General features: G+C 38.2%; 1 long non-coding RNA gene across 1 annotated transcript in view; it reads left to right on the top strand.

Annotated features, from left to right (window-relative positions):
* The first annotated feature begins 1,357 nt into the window (after positions 1–1,357).
* LOC141277053 (uncharacterized) overlaps positions 1,358–17,970 on the top strand; it is a 45,894-nt gene continuing 29,281 nt past the window's right edge. Inside the window, exon 1 of the long non-coding RNA XR_012327722.1 lies at positions 1,358–3,374. This is a non-coding gene — a long non-coding RNA (uncharacterized lncRNA). The remainder of the gene's footprint in view (positions 3,375–17,970) is intronic.

The raw sequence follows: 17,970 nt of genomic DNA on the forward strand, positions 1-17,970 counted from the left end.
ACTACAAACAGTTCAATTTCATTTCTTTTTATTGTCTATATGTGCCACATCTTCTTTATCCATTCATCTGTCTATGGACACTTAGGTTCCTTCCATGCCCTGGCTATTGTAAATAGAGCTGCAATGAACATGGTGGTACATGACTTTTTTTTTCTTTTAACATCTTTATTGAAGTATAATTGCTTTACAATGGTGTGTTGCTTTCTGCTTTATAACAAAGTGAATCAGTTATACATATACATACGTTCCCATATCTCTTCCCTCTTGCGTCTCCCTCCCTCCCACCCTCCCTATCCCACTCCTCTAGGGACTTTTTTTATTTTATTTTTTTTTTGCGGTACGCGGGCCTCTCACTGTTGTGCCCTCTCCCGTTGCGGAGCACAGGCTCCAGACGCGCAGGCTCAGCGGCCATGGCTCACAGGCCTAGCCGCTCTGCGGCATGTGGAATCTTCCTGGACCGGAGCACGAACCCGTGTCCCCTGCATCGGCAGGCGGACTCTCAACCACTGCGCCACCAGGGAAGACCTAGGGACTCTTTTTGAATTATGGTTTTCTCAGGATATATGCCCAGTAATGGGATTGCTGGGTTGTATGGTAATTCTATTTTTAGTTTTTTAAGGAACCTCCATACTGTTCTCCATAGTGGCTGTATCAATTTCCTTTCCCACCAACAGTGCAAAAGGGTTCGCTTTTCTCCACACCCTCTCCAGCATTTATTATTTACAGATTTTTTCATGATGGCCATTCTGACTGGCGTGAGGTGATACCTCATTGTAGTTTTGATTTGCATTTCTCTAATGATTAGTGATGTTGAGCATTCTTTCATGTGTTTGTTGGCAATCTGTATATCTTCTATGGAGAAATGTCTGTTTAGCTCTTCTGCTCATTTTTGGATTGGGCTGTTTGCTTTTCTGATATTGAGCTGCGTGAGCTGCTTGTATATTTTGGAGATTAATCCTTTGTCAGTTGCTTCGTTTGCAAATATTTTCTCCCATTCTGAGGGTTGTCTTTTTGTCTTGTTTATGGTTTCCTTTAAAAGCTGTGCAAAAGCTTTTAAGTTTCATTAGGTCCCAGCTGTTTATTTTTGTTTTTATTTCCATTTCTCTAGGAGGTGGGTCACAAAGGATCTTGCTGTGATTTATGTCATAGAATGTTCTGCCTATGTTTTCCTCTAAGAGTTTGATAGTGTCTGGCCTTACATTTAGGTCTTTAATCCATTTTGGGTTTATTTTTGTGTATGGTGTTGGGAAGTATTCTAATTTCATTCTTTTACATGTAGCTGTTCAGTTTTCCCAGAACCACTTATTGAAGAGGCTGTCTTTTCTCCATTGTATATTCTTGCCTCCTTTATCAAAGATAAGGTGACCATATGTGCATGGGTTTATCTCTGGGCTTTCTATCCTCTTCCATTGATCTATATTTCTGTTTTTGTGCCAGTACCATACGTCTTGAGTACTGTAGCTTTGTAGTATAGACTGAGGTCAGGGTGCCTGATTCCTCCAGCTCCGCTTTTCTTTCCCAAGGTTACTTTGCCTATTTGGGGTCTTTTGTGTTTCCATACAAATTGTGAAATTTTTTGTTCTAGTTCTGTGAAAAATGCCATTAGTAGTTTGATAGGGATTGCATTGAATCTTTAGATTGCTTTGGGTAGTATAGTCATTTTCACAATGTTGATTCTTCCAATCCAAGAACATGGTATATCTCACCATCTGTTTGTATCATATTTAATTTCTTTCATCAGTGTCTTATAGTTTTCTGCAAACAGGTCTTTTGTCTCCTTAGATAGGTTTATTCCTAGGTATTTTACTCTTTTTGTTGCAATGGTAAATGGGAGTGTTTCCTTGATTTCTCTTTCAGATTTTTCATCATTAGTGTATAGGAATGCCAGAGATTTCTGTGCCTTAATTTTGTATCCTGCTACTTTACCAAATTCATTGATTAGCTCTAGTAGTTTTCAGGTAGCATCTTTAGGGTTCTCTATGTATAGTATCAAGTCATCTGCAAACAGTGACAGCTTTACTACGTCTTTTCCGATTTGGATTCCTTTTATTTCTTTTTCTTCTCCGATTGCTTTGGCTAAAACTTCCAAAACTATGTTGAATAATAGTGGTGAGAGTGGACAACCTTGTCTTGTTCCTGATTTTAGTGGAAATGGTTTCAGTTTATCACCATTGAGAACTATGTTGGATGTGGGTTTGTCATATATGGCCTTTATTATGTTGAGGTAAGTCCCTTCTATGCCTACTTTCTGGAGGGTTTAGGCTGTTAATATTTTGAACAAATGATGAAGTGTGAATGCAGAGCAATGAATCTCGACCTCTTATTGTATATCAGAATTGCCTGGGAAGTTCTGAAAACTACAGTTGCGTAGATCTTATTTCCAGAGATTCATATTCAGTTGTCTGGAGTTAGGGAACAGTTGTATGTATCTTTAAAAATATCCTCAGGTGACTTTTATGCATGGCCCAGTGTAAGAACCATTGCTTTAGCCCAGTTAAATCAGAATCTTCATGTTGGGATTCTGGCATCAGTAATTTTTATCTTTTATTATTTTTTTAAATTACTTTTTCTTTTTATTGGCCTGGGCATGCAGCTTGTGGGATCTTAGTTTCCAACCAGGGATCGAACCCAGGCCTTTGGCAGTGAGAGCTCATAGTCCTAACCACTGGACCACCAGGGAATTCGGGCATCGGTGGTTTATAAATCTCCCTTTTATTCCAAGCTGCAACTAACACTGAGAACATTTGCTTTATACCAGTGAGACTAAGCCAGATCTGAAGAAGCTCTACAATGGTTTTGAGCAATGAGCCATCCTCAGGTGAGAGCTGTGAAGGAAGAGCTTCATATAAATGTGAAGGTTTATGTTCAAGTGTGTTTTCCAAAATACCACCATCTTCTTAGTTCATTGCCCTATCTGATCCGAGCACTTTGAGTGGGAGGTAATGTAGGATGTGGATTTACAAAATGGTTGCCCGTTGCTTGCAGCTGAAACACAATACCCGGATGGCAAAGTGTGTTCTTGGGGAAGAGGAGGGGAGTGTGGAGGTTAGAAGGAGAGAATCATGATCCTCCACAGGTATCCTAAATTACTGAGGGACAGAGGGAGATGAAGAGCGTGGATGACCTAGCTCCTCCCATACTCAAGTGTCTTTTCTGTCATCCTCCATTAGACTTAAAATCATACAAATTTGGTAGTACCTCTGTGCCTGGTGATTTCCTAACTTTTTGGATTCTGGATTGGCTCTTATGAATATCAGAAGACAAAAGACTAAAATCAGAGAGAGAAAATAAAGAAGAATTGAAAGAGAAAGGACAACCTGGTGAGAGATGGACCAGCATTGTCACTATACAAATGATGAAGTACGCTTAAGTATGTGAGTATCATTACTTCCAGTCAAATGATTCTTAACCTGTTTTCCTCTGTCTTAGACCTCTCTGAGAATTGGATGAGAGCTATAGTTCTGTCCTGTGAAAAAATGCATATGTCCACAGGCTCAAAAAGGTTTGCATACTATTTTTTTCTACAGTCTTCCTGGGGTCATCACTAGATGACTACCCAGTATGTCACAGCCCAAATCACTGGCTGCTCCTTCGCAGTCTCATCCCACCATTAACTATAGCTGTGTAAAACATGGAGAGTCAAAAGTTTTTTTTTTTTTTTTTTTTTGCTGTACGTGGGCCTCTCACTGCTGTGGCCTCTCCCGTTGCAGAGCACAGGCCCCGGACGCACAGGCTCACCAGCCATGGCTCACGGGCCCAGCTGCTCCGTGGCATGTGGGATCCTCCCGGACCGGGGCACAAACCTGCTTCCCCTGCATCGGCAGGTGGACTCTCAACCACTGCGCCACCAGGGAAGCCCAGAGTCAAAAGTATTTTGATCTTAGTTTTTGTGAAAGGTAAGCATTAGGGATAAGTATGAACATTAGATTAAAAAGACTCCATGTTTCATTTAAATTCGTTATTTTTAGAGGAAATTAAGAAATGCCCAAGAACATTACAGTTTTGGTGTCAGCAGAGTAATCAAAGCTTAGAAGAGAAGGAAGAAACAGTTAAATACGGGAAGAAGACAGACACAGGAATGACTAGAGAGCCAGATGGAGGCTTAGTAAATGTAATTCTGTTATTGCCCAGAACTCCAGGATCCTTTGAATTTGTCCTAGAGATTCCAGCAACCTAAGTAACAATCAGAAGAGCAAAGGCAAATCAAAAATTTCCTTCCTAAAAAAAAAAGTTTCTTCCTAAACATATTCTGTCTTTCAGACCCTTTTTTTTTTTTTTTTTTTTGTGGTATGCGGGCCTCTCCCACCGCGGAGCACAGGCTCCGGACGCGCAGGCTCAGCGGCCATGGTTCACGGGCCCAGCCACTCCGCGGCATGTGGGATCCTCCCGGACCGGCACACGAACCCGTGTCCCCTGCATCAGCAGGCAGACTCCCAACCGCTGCGCCACCAGGGAAGCCCTTTCAGACCCTTTTGTGAAAGGTAGGAGAGAGAAGGGAATAGTTCGATTATTGGTTTGCAGATGTTGGAAATATTGTGCCTGGAATGCTACACAGAAAACATGTGAAGGGGAAATGTAAAGATCTAAGTATTAAAAATGCGTTCTTAAAATGTAATCAAGAAAGGCTTTGCTAAAGAGAGTAATGGGATTGCTTGATTCATGACTACCTAGGGCTTAGTAAGAATTCACCCTCCAGGACGCAGGGATGGTGAACTTGCCCCAGGAATTTCTCCTTGACCTGCTGCGTTGGTGCTGAAGGAGCGCTCCTTCCCTGGCCTCCTAAAAGCATCCTGTCCTTCTATTGTTGCACAAACTATACTGTCCTACATGAAGTGAGTAGGTTTCTCCTCGCTGCAGTGTGAGCTTCTTTGTGCTGCCCTTTGTCCACAGCAGTGTTTAAATTAACACATAGGAAGTGCGTAATCAATGTGTCTGTTGAATGGAATGGAACTGATCTGAACTAGATTTTAGTGACAAAATACGACTAATTCTAACAAGCACTTCTCAAAATGATATTAGTTAGAATGCACAAAATGACTAAATTCTGAAGCAATGAAACGCCAATTTTAAATAAAAACGTGGAAGAAATGTCCCATGGATGTCCTTTTGAATGCTTTTCTCATAGTCTCCTAAAAATAAAAATTGGAACTTCTTCTACGCAATTGGTCTTTCAACATAGATAAGCATAGATCTGGCTGGGTTTGTTACAGCAACAAAATTATTTTTCTATCCCTGATATTTATGCTTGCTTCTGAGAACAACTAGCTGAAATGGTGACATTTGTGCAGTTGACTAACGGTCAGATACATATGTATTGAAGTAGTATTATGTAACCCTAAATAGCTGGAATTCCCAAAGGGACAGCAAAGATTTTTTTAGACGACATGCCTTATTAATCAGGACACTTAGGAAATTCTCTAAATAGTCCATGCACTAACAACTGTGGCTTAAAAACCCTGGTGTGTATTTTAAATGTCTTTCCTCCAAAGAGGTACTGAATTAAAGTTTAACATCTTGCTCCCGACAAAAAAATGGAATTCAAATGCATTTTCCTATAGATGTGAGACAAAAAGATAGTGTACCATAAACAGTTCAAGTTCATTCCTTCAATTAATGAAGAATTGTGTCTGAACTCAGATAAAAGATTGCCTTATAAGTGGTGTTACACTATATTAAATATTGTATCATAAAATACAAAATAAATAATTTCCTCCCATCTATTTGCCTATTTTTAGGTAATTTAGATACAATCTGAAGGTTAGTTTAGCCAGAAACCTATGTTTAACAACTCTCTGTTACATTAAGCAAAACTGAGGATATTTTAAATTGGTTAGAGAGAGAGAGAGATGTTATTCTCTCTAGAATTAGAAGGCTTTTATATGGAGTAAACAGCAACAACAGCTCATTTTAATTCTACATTTACTCATAAAAAGCTTTCAATATATAATCTCATTTGATATTTAAAAAAATCTTATGAAGGTGATAGTATTCCCCCCAATTCACAGTTGAGAAAAATAAATTCAAAGACTCATTCATTCAGCAGATATTTATTACATTTTTATTTTGTATCAGACAGGTGCTAGGTTCTGGGAAATAGAAAGTTGAACAAGACAGACTTGTTCTGTGCCCTTATGTAATTTATATATTGGTAGTAGAGACAGTAAATAAATAAAATAAAAATAATTAAAACTTTTATTAAGCGCTATGAAGGAAATAAAGAGAATGCGTGCTGGGCGATGTGGGGAGCGGGAGAATGACCTTAAACTGGATAATTAGCCGAGGCCTTTGGTCACATAGCCAGCTGGCCATTGGCAAGTCTGGGCCGTACTCATGTCTTCTGTCTCCTGGGCTGGTGCTGTGTCAACTGTTTTATACTGATATATGGGCAAAATTGTGAACCGCTCCTAAAAAAAGTTAGGCACTTTGGGAAATGACATTATGTTTTTTCAGTCCCTGATTGCCCTTGTAGTTGAACAAACAGGCAGGAGTAACAGGAAAGAGCCTGACTTCACCCTTCCACAGTTTGGGACATCCTTAGAGTTCCTTCACCCCTTGGTATTGTGAAGTGAAATCTCACTGGTCCCTAAAATTGGAGAGTTTGATGCCTGTCTCATACGAAGCAGCGTCCATTTCCACCCTGTGGTACCAGGGTCCCTGCCAGTTCTATAACTGTAATGTAATTGGACCTTCTGTGTCACTACCTCTATTTTGTAAATATTACATTTCATTAAGCATTCTTCATAATACGGGGATATTTTCAGGTAAACGAGAATAAAAGAGTACTTATTTCCAAAGTTAATTCTGCAGCCAAGTCTATGGTTGAACTGGAAGATGAGAAGCTAAATGTAAATACATGCTCAGGATTGCTGTTTGCAAAGACCATTTATTCTTTCCCAACAGAGCTGGGAAAGCAGCTGAGCAAAATGGAATTCCAGTTTTTCTAGAGCGTTGTTATAATGACAGGAGTTCGGTACAATCATGTCTATTTACTCATCCCAACACTTGGTTACCTCCCTCATGACCCTGTGGAGCCTGAGGGAATGCATTCTGCATGGTAGCCTGGGTCTGAGAAGGTTCTAAGAACTTACTGACAATTATGCATTGTGTTCCATTATTTATCCCACTGGGGTAACGTGAATCTCTCTGATGTCCACTGCAGGCTGATCTGAGGCCCCAGTTCACAAGGAAAGTCATGAGGAACCTTATCCTGCTTTCAAAGCCTCCCCCTCCCCCTGCTGTGTAATTTTCATTTATTCAGTAGGGATAATGGGAGTAGTTTTTATGACTAAAAACTACCATCTTGTTTCCAAGAGCTTAACTCTCTTTTAACCTAGTGCATTTGCTGTACATAATGTACCTCGTGTTATCAGAAATTTGGGATATTTGCTCTGGAAAATTTTAACAACTTCAAAGTGTAACTGAACAGCCAGAAAGGGTTCGACGAGGTCAGCTGCATTCCACCAGCACCAGAAGCCTGCACATATCTGGCATTGTAAATAAGTAAGGGACATGATGTTTGAAGATGTTTGCAAAAACGTGGTTTTCTTTGACCTGTGCAAAATCGATTGGAATGTTTCTGTCATTTCAAGCTATGGATAAAGTACAATTCCAAGACTTTTCAAGAATGATGTCTCTATTTTCTAGTGGGTTCGTATAACTATTCAGATTGTTTGATGTAGAAGCTTAGGACAGAGCATTTGCTTTGTTCAAAATTTTTCTAAAATTTTTTGTTTTTCTAAAACAAAATTGTTTTTATACGCATGCTCATTGAGCTTGGGTGGTTTAAACTGCGGCGAGCTTGAAATTCTAGGCTCAATGAAAAACCAGGAATGTCAAATGTAATAAATAAGCAAAAGTTCTAGAATATTCCAGTGCCCTGGTGGTATTTTGGGGGTGGGGGTAGGGCTTTAGACTGTAGTCCACCAGCACCAGAAGCCTGCATTACTGTATTCCCATAAGTATAAATTGTCTGTGAAGGTGTGGATTGGTCCCCAGCAGCAGGGACTTGCCGAGGAGTGCCCTGCTGAAGCAGAAGGAGGGTGGCAGAGTCTTGGGTTTGAGTCAGGTAGGAGACGTGATTTAAGAGGCTGTGATTTGAGGTGGCCAGAGAGTGAGCTGCTAAGAGGTAGTGTTGGAGCCACATGAGAGAAACATCCAAGGCTGTGTGACCAGGAGAGACAGGGATGACTTGAGGCATCTTCCCGCACTCTTGCTGCCCCTGTAGTCAATTTCCCACACCCCAGCCAGGGAGACCAAAATATATATCCAAGTCAGTTCGAGTTGTTCCCCTGCTTCAGACTTTTCAGTGTCTTCCAGTAACTGAATGAAGTCCAAATATATTTCCAAATATAATTTGGAAGATAAATGCCAAATGAATTCCTAACTCCTTGCCACTGCCTAAAGGGACCTAAATGATCCGTCCTGGTAAGCTCTGCATCCTCCTTTTCTACCCCTCCCCCCCGACTCCACTCCGGCCATCCTTGAACTTGCCAAACTTAATCCTTCCTTGGGGCCTTCCTGTTGCTGAACCACCCTCTACTCCCCAAGACTGCAATGTGCTACCCCAAGAATTTTGACTGTCTCGCCCCCCTTGGCTTCACTAAAGTCTCCCTTCTCATGTCTTTTCCTTTGACAGCACTTCTCTAGGACATTTTCTAAGACAGTCTCTCCACCCCTTAACTTTCTATTCCCTTATGCCAATTATTTGTTTTCAGCTTTATCGCTTTCTGATATTACGTTATATATTTGTTAGTATGACTCTTTCTTAACTGTCTTGCACACATCTGTAGCCCTAACACCTAAAATAGTTCCTGGTACATGGTAGATTTTTGATAAATATTTTTTTTTTTTGCGGTACATGGGCCTCTCACTGTTGTGCCCTCTCCCGTTGCGGAGCACAGGCTCCGGAAGCGCAGGCTCAGCGGCCATGGCTCACGGGCCTAGCCGCTCCGCGGCATGTGGGATCTTCCCGGACCGGGGCACGAACCTGTGTCCCCTGCATCGGCAGGCGGACTCTCAACCACTGCGCCACCAGGGAAGCCCTTTGATAAATATCTGATGATTCCCTGAGGGAATGGATATTAGCTGATATAAATAAGAGGAAACAACCTGATGATTTGGGCTATGACATTTATAGCAAAGAGAGTCATGAGAAATGGGATAAGGAATGAGGTACAGAACAGAAAGAGTGGTTTAAGAAGCTAAATTTTGGAAGTGAGTTAGAATGTGTTTTAGAATGAACTAGACATAAGTGACCCTAGATGACAGTCTCTGATGGTCAAGAGTGAGGGATCCCATCTAAGACTTGCACCATGTCTGGTCCAGCTACATTTTGATTGTTTTTCTTAAAACATTACAATGCATTTACATTTCCTACATGAAAATCCCTTTATTCTGTGCACCTCAAGGCAAAAATAAAAAGATGTATCTTTTATAATTTTGGTTGAATTTGGAAAACATCTTATGTTTGGGCCTTTCTAAATTCCTATGCAATTGTTTTTCTAAAAGGTAAATGGAAGAAAGAGAGGGAGAAAGAGAGACAGAGATTGATTTCACTTTACTTTGATCAGTAGGGACAGGATAACTTCCAGCAGCAGTATTGAGAGAGAGTAGCAGGAAGCGGGATGTGCAGAAGCTGAGAGAGGATGTGGGGAAATTAATGCCTTTTCTGAGAATGTAGCAGAGAGGCAAATCTAACTATTGACAACAAAACACCAGTAGGAAGGTGGCAAAGAAGTAGAAAAACTGACTCAGCAAATTCTGAGTTTGAAAATTTTCTTTCAAACAGAGAACTGGTAATGTGTGATAATAGAAGATAAGGGGATCATAAGTTTATTTTCTGCATCTGTGACTCTGTTTCTGTTTTGTAGATAAGTTCATTTGTACCCTTTTTTCAGATTCCACATATAAATGGTATCATATGATATATGTGTTTCTCTGCCTGACTTACTTTACTCAGTATGACAATCTCCAGGTCCAGCCATGTTGCTGCACATGGCATTATTTCATTCTTTTTTATGGCTGAGTAATATTCCATTGTATATATGTACCACATCTTCTTTATCCATTTCTCTGTTGATGGGCATTTAGGTTGCTTCCATGTCTTGGTTATTGTAAACAGTGCTGCAGTGAACATTGGGGTCCATGTATCCTTTTGAATTATGGTTTTCTCCAGATATATACCCAGGAGTGGGATTGCTGGATCATATGGTGGCTCTATTTTTAGTTTTTTAAGGAACCTCCATACTGTTCTCCACAGTGGCTGTATCAATTTCCATTCCCACCAACAGTGCAAGAGGGTTCCCTTTTCTCCACCCCCTCTCCAGCATTTATTGTTTGTAGATTTTTTGATGATGGCCATTCTGACCGTGTGAGGTGATACCTCACTGTAGTTTTGATTTGTATTTTTCTAATTATTTCTCTAATAATTAGTGAGGGGGTATGGGGAGAGGGATAAATTGTAAGATTGGGACTGACATATACACACTACTCTAATAAGGACCTACTGTATAGCACAGGGACCTCTACTCAATACTCTGTAATGGCCTATATGGGAAAAGAATCTAAAAAACAGTAGATATATGTATATGTATAACAAATTCACTTCGCTGTACGGCAGAAACTAATACAACATTGTAAATCAACTATACTCCAATAAAAAGTTAAAAAATTAAAAAAATAAAAGGTATTATTTTAAAAAAAAAGATAAGGGGAAAAAAGATACAAATATGTGATTTTATTTACCAAGAATTTTGGTTATATTTCTTTCTTTTTTGGTTATATTTCTTCCAAGGTAAAATAAAGTTATTATTTTTAATCATAAGGTAATGTACATTTAGAAACTGGAACCATTAACAGTTGATAATCAGTGAAAATATACTAATAAAGACTTTGAATTGAACACTTCTGGGAATTAATTGATTTTAAATTAATAAATAGGAAATCTGTGGACATAGGGCTTTCCTGTGGTTTGTGCCACACTTGAAAAACTTGTCTTGGATGGCTTCATCATGGGAAAAAAATACTGTTTGATCAAAAGGAAAATTGTTAGGTGAAAGGGTAAATACTTGGGAGATTTAAATGGAAAGTTATGAGCTAAAAGCAATAGGGGAAAATCCATGCAGTATGTCTTGCTATATGCTAGAATCCGAGTGTGTTTGATGAACTGAAGTTTAAAGAGTTTCTGAGAACTTTTGAAGCCATGTGCTTTGCGACATTCCCAGGATGACTCAGCATGGGAAACTTCAAGTCAGTCTAAGCAGGCAGATCCTTTTGTGAGGGGCAAAACCCTTCCTGCTTCTGAGTTTCAAGGGAGAAAACAATGAAAATGGAATCTACTTGCTCTCTGAATTGTTGAGAACAAAAATGTTCTGAAAGAAAAAAAGAGGGGTTTCAGTGAAGAGAACCGTATTACAGGGAGCTATTTGGTCAGGGGAAAAGTTGTAGAAGATCTTTAACGATATGGGAAAATAAACACAGATATCTAAGACTAACTGACAGGATCAGAATATAAAACCACTTAACAATGTAATGGAATATTAAGAGATTTGGAGTCAGGTAGCCAGAGTTTGAATACCAGACCTACCACTTTCTAGCTGTTACTGAAGCATAACATACATTCAAAAAACTGAGTAAATATTGGCACAGTTCAATGACTTTTCACAAAACAGACATATCCACTTAACTAGCACTCACAGAGACTGAGAATCAGAATACTAAAAGCATCTCAGAAAGCTCCTTGGCACTCACTTCTTGTTACTGTCCCCAAGATTATCCACTCTCCTCATTTTTAACACCACAGATTCATTTTGACTGATTTGTCATAACTTTTATGAATAGAATCAGTCAATATGTATTCTTTTCTATTTGATTTCTTTCAGTCAACTTTATGTGATTCATTCACGTTGTTTGTCTAGCTGTAATCTATTGGTTTTCACTGTCTAATTATATTCTCTTGTATACATTACCACAATTAAAAAAATCTACACTTGATGGACATTTGGGCTGTTTCTAGGTTTCGGTTATCCTTCACAGTATTGCTAGGAACATTCTTGTACATGTCTTTTTTGTTTAACATCTGAATATATCATTTGTATTAGTCTGCTAGAGCTACCGTAACAAAATAGCACAGAATGGGTGGCTTAAACAACAGAAATAGTTTTATCACAGTTCTGGAGATTGGAAGTCCAAGATCAAGGTGTTAGTAGGTTTTGGTTTCTCCAGTGGCCGCTCTCCTTAACTTGCAGACAACTGCTTCCTTGCTATGTTCTCACATGGTCTTTCCTCTGTGCAGACACTTCTGGGGTCTCTTCCTCTTCTTATAAGGACACCAGTCCTATTGGATTAGGGTCCCACCCTTATGACAGCATTTAACAGTAATTGCTTCCTCAAAGGCCCTGTCTCTAAATACGGTCACATTGGTGATTAGGACTTCAACTTATGAATATGGGAGGCCATGATTCAGTCTATAATAGCATTTCTGTGGGTTATACACTTAGGAGTAAATGATAGGTCATTGGATATGAGTATATTTAGGTTTAATAGATACTGACAGTTTTCCAAATTGTTTGAACTAATCTGTACCCCTAACAGCAGTATACCAGGGTTCCAGTTGTTTCATGATCTCAGTAAGTACAGTGTTTTCTTTTTCATTTTAGCTATTCTAGTGGGTGTGTAAATGATATATCATTTAGTTTAATTAGAATTTCCTTGATGATTACTGAAGTTGGATATCTCTTATATGTTTATTAACCACTTGGATATTCTCATTTGTAAAATACCTAAGACTTTTGACCATTTTAAAGCTTCACTATCTGCCATTTTCTTACTGATTCATAGGAGTTCTTATCCTGAGAATCAGTTCTTTGTTGAATATATGTCTCGCAAATATCTTATGCCACTCTGTGTATAGCCTTTTCAGGTGTTAATCATGTTTTTTTTTTTTTTGCCCACTGCGTGGTTTGAGGGATCTTAGTTCCCAGACCAGTTCCCGTACCCCCTGCAGTGGAAGCACAGAGTCCTAACCACTGGATAGCCAGGGAATTCCCAGGTGTTAATCATGTTCTGATAAGCATAAGTTCTTAATTTTAATAGAAGAGTTTAAGTAATAATTTTTTTCTTTTATGGCTAGTGCATTTTGTATCTCATTTTAGTAGTTTTTGCTTAGCTTCAGGTCATGAAGCTTCATTTTGATATTTTCTTTTTAACAGTTTCATTGTTTACCTTTCACATTTAGAACTCCTTAACATTTAAAACTAATTTTTGTGTATTCTGTGAGGTTGGGGCTGGGGTCATGATTGACCTTCTTCCATATAGGTATTCAACTGACCCCAAACCGTTTATTTATAGAGACCATTTTCCCCTACTGCATTGCACTGTCACCTTTGTCATAAATTAGGTGATGGTACTAATTATGGGTCAATTTCTCGGTGCGCTCTTCTTTTTCACTGGTTATGTATTTATCCTTGAGTCAATATCACACTGTCTCAAATACTACTTGACTTCTTACAGCAACCTTCTTTGTCAAGAGCTATTCATGGCTTTTTACATTTTTAAACACATTTTAGAATTAGATTTATCAATTTCCATAAAATATCTGCTAGGATTTTGGTTTGGATTATAATGAATGTATAAATCAATTTAGGAAGAACAAATATTTTAAAAATATGGAGGTTTTCGACTCATGAACACGGTACATCCCATTATTTACTTAAATCTTTGATTTCTATCAGTAATTTTTTATAGTTTCCATTGTAGGGGTCTTACATATCTTTCATTAGATTTATTCCTAGATATTTTATGATTTTTAAAATGTTACTGTAAATTAATCAAGTGCTTTAACATTTCCATTCATACCTCTACATATGGGTATGTTGGGAATTCTGAATAATATTGATCCAAAGATGATCTAGGCAAATGATATAATCAAGTAGAGTCTTCATTCATGCCTTCATGAATTTGTTTATTGAATAAGTACATGCTTTTTTTTTAAACATCTTTATTAGAGTATAATTGCTTTACATTGTTGTGTTAGTTTCTGTTGTATAACAAAGTGAATCAGCTATACGTATACATGCTTCTTGTATACTAGGAGTATAGAGGGAATAACAAAGCATTATAGAAGTAATGAAACTACTTTGAAACCAAGAATATTGAAGGATTATCAGAATAATCAAAGCAACTATATTGAGAAGTAGTATCAGAAATAGCTAAATCACTTCACAGGGGGACAATAAAAGCAAACTAGGACACCTGAGCAAAATGAAGGATAGTGTGAAAGAGAATAACTTGGTAATATTATGTCTGAACTTTCAGTTCTGGCAAATAAAATAAAAACTATTAAAACTTCTCATAAAATCATATCATACAAGTTGGTGTAAAACTTCTCATAAAATCATATCATACAAGTTGGTGTTTAACTTCACCCAGAAGGTAGGAGCCTGGGTATCCTGTGTGGTCAGTATGGCCTAACTTCAAGGTATTTACAAAGAATAGGAGCCATAAACCTAACAACCAGTGACCTCCTCTAGGTGGGAGCCACAAAGGGCCTGAAGGAATATGAATTCAAAGACAGAGATTTATCTGGAAAGCACTGGGGTGGGAACTGAGACCAACCCAGCTCCATTATTTATTTATAAGGCTGATGTAGGAAGTATGGATCCTTTTGTTTTCCAGAAGGACTATAAACAATTTCTGCTCTGTTCTTTTGTATAAGAGATACCGTTGAATTTTTTTTAAGTAGACAGGAATAAAGTCTAGTTTCATTTAGGTTATGTGTCCATATTACACATTATCTAAGGGTAGTTATGTTGCCCATCGACGTTGGCAAAGCCAAGACATCTAAGCAAATGTAAGAACAAGGAAAGGAAGAAAATAAAAGTGCAAAGCGTTGAGCAGTGAAGATTTTGAGCTCGTGAGAGTTCTGAAAATATGTGTAATCTAAACCAGAGATAAATGGATATAGTGGAAGGAGCTTTGAGTGAGGAATCAAAACTAGTCTCAGTTCTCATGCTTTACTAGCAGTGTTATCTTTTTAAGCTAATTAACCTCTCTGACTCTCAGTTTCCTGACCTATCTCAAATGATTTGCTGTGAGAGCTCTTCTCAATGATAAGGTATTATATAACTATCAGAGATGGTGGTTTAACATCACTTTCCTTGTATCACTAAACTCATACAACAACATTTTATTGACTACCACTAAAGCACCAGTTCTCAAACTTTTATGTCTCAGGACCCCTTTACACTCTGAAAGTACTGAGGACCCCAGAGAGCTTTTGTTTGCATGGGTTACATCTCTGGTGTATGCTGCATTAAGAATTAAAACAGAATATTTTCTTAAAGTATTTATTTATTTAAAGTAAAATGAGCCCATTACATGGTAACAGAAATAACATATTTGTATAAAATAATTGCATCTTACAAACGATTTTTTTCCCAAAGCAAAACCACATTTGGGGAGAAATTATTGGCAGTATTTTACATTTTTGTATATCTCTTTCATGTCTGGTTTAATGAAGATGACTGAATTCTCATATCTGTTTCTGCATTCAATCTGTTGAAATATGTTGTTTTGGTTGAAATAAAGAAAATCAGGCCTCATGCAGATATGTATTAGAAAAAGGAAGAGTATTTTAATAGCTTTTTTTGGATAATTAATGGATATTCTTTGACTCAAAACTTTCTCTCTTAAAGGTTGGGTACAATGCGGAATCTGAACCCATATCAATGATTTTTTTCTTGCTCATTATATTAAATTCGTTAGATCATCTTGCTCTTTGAATGGCTCTTTCCCCATGCATGATTCTGTAACATCATTTATTAGTCTGCTTTAAAGATTTGCCAAATGTTGGCGTATTTTATTATACAACATTTAAAAAATCATATTTGTTAATATCACCACTATTTCATTAGGAAATCTTTAAGTATTATAAGGCTGTCTAGCTCAAGGTTATAGATGCAAGTCTTCCAAAATTCTAATTTTCACTTGAAAGCTTGAATTCAGTTACAGGCAACAAATACTGTCAGTTGTTTTTGAAGTAACAGTCTTACTTGGTTCATCTTGAGAAAATGTCTGCCAAATACCCAAGTCTGAATAACCATAGTTTGCCTGTTAAATATTTTTCAAGTGAAGATGGTGTTTCATGAAAAAAGCAGCTAGTTCACCTTCCAACTCAAACAACCACACCTGTGCTTTTCTCTGAGCCCATCATACTTCTGTAGGCAGCAGAAGTGCTTTATTTGTACTTCCCATTTCATTACATGGACGTCTTAAAGACATAAATTCAAAGACAGAGATTTAATAAAATTAATTCTTTTACTGCTTCATCAAGGATATTCTTAAGTTAATTGGCTTTTCATTTTCCCCTCTGTGAATGATGGAGGCCAAGTATTCAATGATCACAATACAGTTTGGTTCCACTGCTTTGATTTATGCTAAGGTGCCCAAAGTTTCCTTTTCAGTGTCAATGTCAATACAGTGAAAAGGAAAGTGATGTCTTTTTATGAAAATACTTTGACCTTGAAGTCTCCCTGAAAGTGTAGCAAGGGACTCCAGGGGACTGCTGACCAAAGAGCCATGTTGCAAAGGATTCTGAGCACCGTCTTTAGTTGTCAGTAGGAAAGAATGCTGTCCTGTTCGTCCTTGAAGGAAGAGAAGCAAGAGTTCATAGTCAGGTCCCTACATTTTTCAGCCGTATCTGTCCTTATTCCTCTTCTGGATCCTCAGTTCCAAACAAGGTGTTATCACTGCCTGCTCTTATTCTTCTATAGTAAATTTCTCACTGTGTTGCATTGTCCATTATTTGTCTGATTAGCCCACTAGATCAAAGTAATTTGTGAGCACTTGGGTGTTTACCTGTCTGGTTCACATTCATTGTGTATATAATTGCCTAGCTCAGAGCAGATCCTTAGTGCATATTTATAAAGTGAAATTAACATGATTCAATATTAAAATACTATAAAAGAACTTTAAATAAAATGCCGTAGAAGCTGAGACTATAAAGAGTTTAAATTTAACTGTGAGGGAGTGGAGGAAAAGGGAGCCTGGGAACACTTCAGAGAGGTGCGTTTTTGTATGTCGTCAGAACAAAAACGATGTTGTACTTTTCCTGTGGGATTTTGGGAATGAACCAGAGCGTAGCCTTCTTGCTTATGCTGCTATGATACACGCCCCAGAGACAATGATGAAAGCTATGACATAGAAAAAGGGACTTCTGGGAAAAGGTCTTGAAATTTGGGGTGTTACACAAAAGGACATGACGTGTCTTGCCTAGTGAATAAAGCTCTACTGAAAACTTTTAAAAGGAGGCTGAGTTGCTTGGACCACGTAAGAGACAACTTTTCAATACTGGCGTGCGCGTTCAAAGAGTGCCGATCTCTCCAAATACAACACTGTGAAAACAAAGTTTGCTCGTTCATTCTGTTCACCTGGGTATGCAAGATTCTGAGTTGCTAAGTGGGAGGAAGTGTGGAGAAGCAGAGGAAACACTCAGGACCAAGTAGGAACAAGAAAAAGATTTGCTTATGAGTTTATTTTATTCCTAGTTTAGTGACAGAGTGGTAAAAGGTCTTCATGAGTAATAAGAAAGCTGAGTTCCTCCCCTGAAGCATGTTCTATTAGGGAAATTTACATATAAAAAGATGACACTGATTATAAACAGTCTTTATTCTGTTTCCAGAAGGGAGTGCACTTCTCACCTGTTTAAACAGTTATCTATTTTCTTCATCTTTATCCCTTAGGATGGAAATTTATCTAAGATATTTTAATCAAATCCCTGTCTTCTAGAAGAGATCATTGAAACAAACTTTCTCCCGTCTTTCCTTCCTTCCTTCCTTCCTTCCTCTCTTTCCTTCGTTTCTTTGTTCGTTCCTTCCTTCCTTCCTTCCTTCCTCTTCCTTTCTCTCTCTCTCTCTCTCCATCTTTCTTTCCGTCTCTTTATTGAAGTATAGTTGATTTACAATGTTGTGTTAG

The sequence above is a fragment of the Tursiops truncatus genome, chromosome 18, assembly GCF_011762595.2.
Source record: "Tursiops truncatus isolate mTurTru1 chromosome 18, mTurTru1.mat.Y, whole genome shotgun sequence".
Classification (NCBI taxonomy): Eukaryota; Metazoa; Chordata; class Mammalia; order Artiodactyla; family Delphinidae; genus Tursiops; species Tursiops truncatus.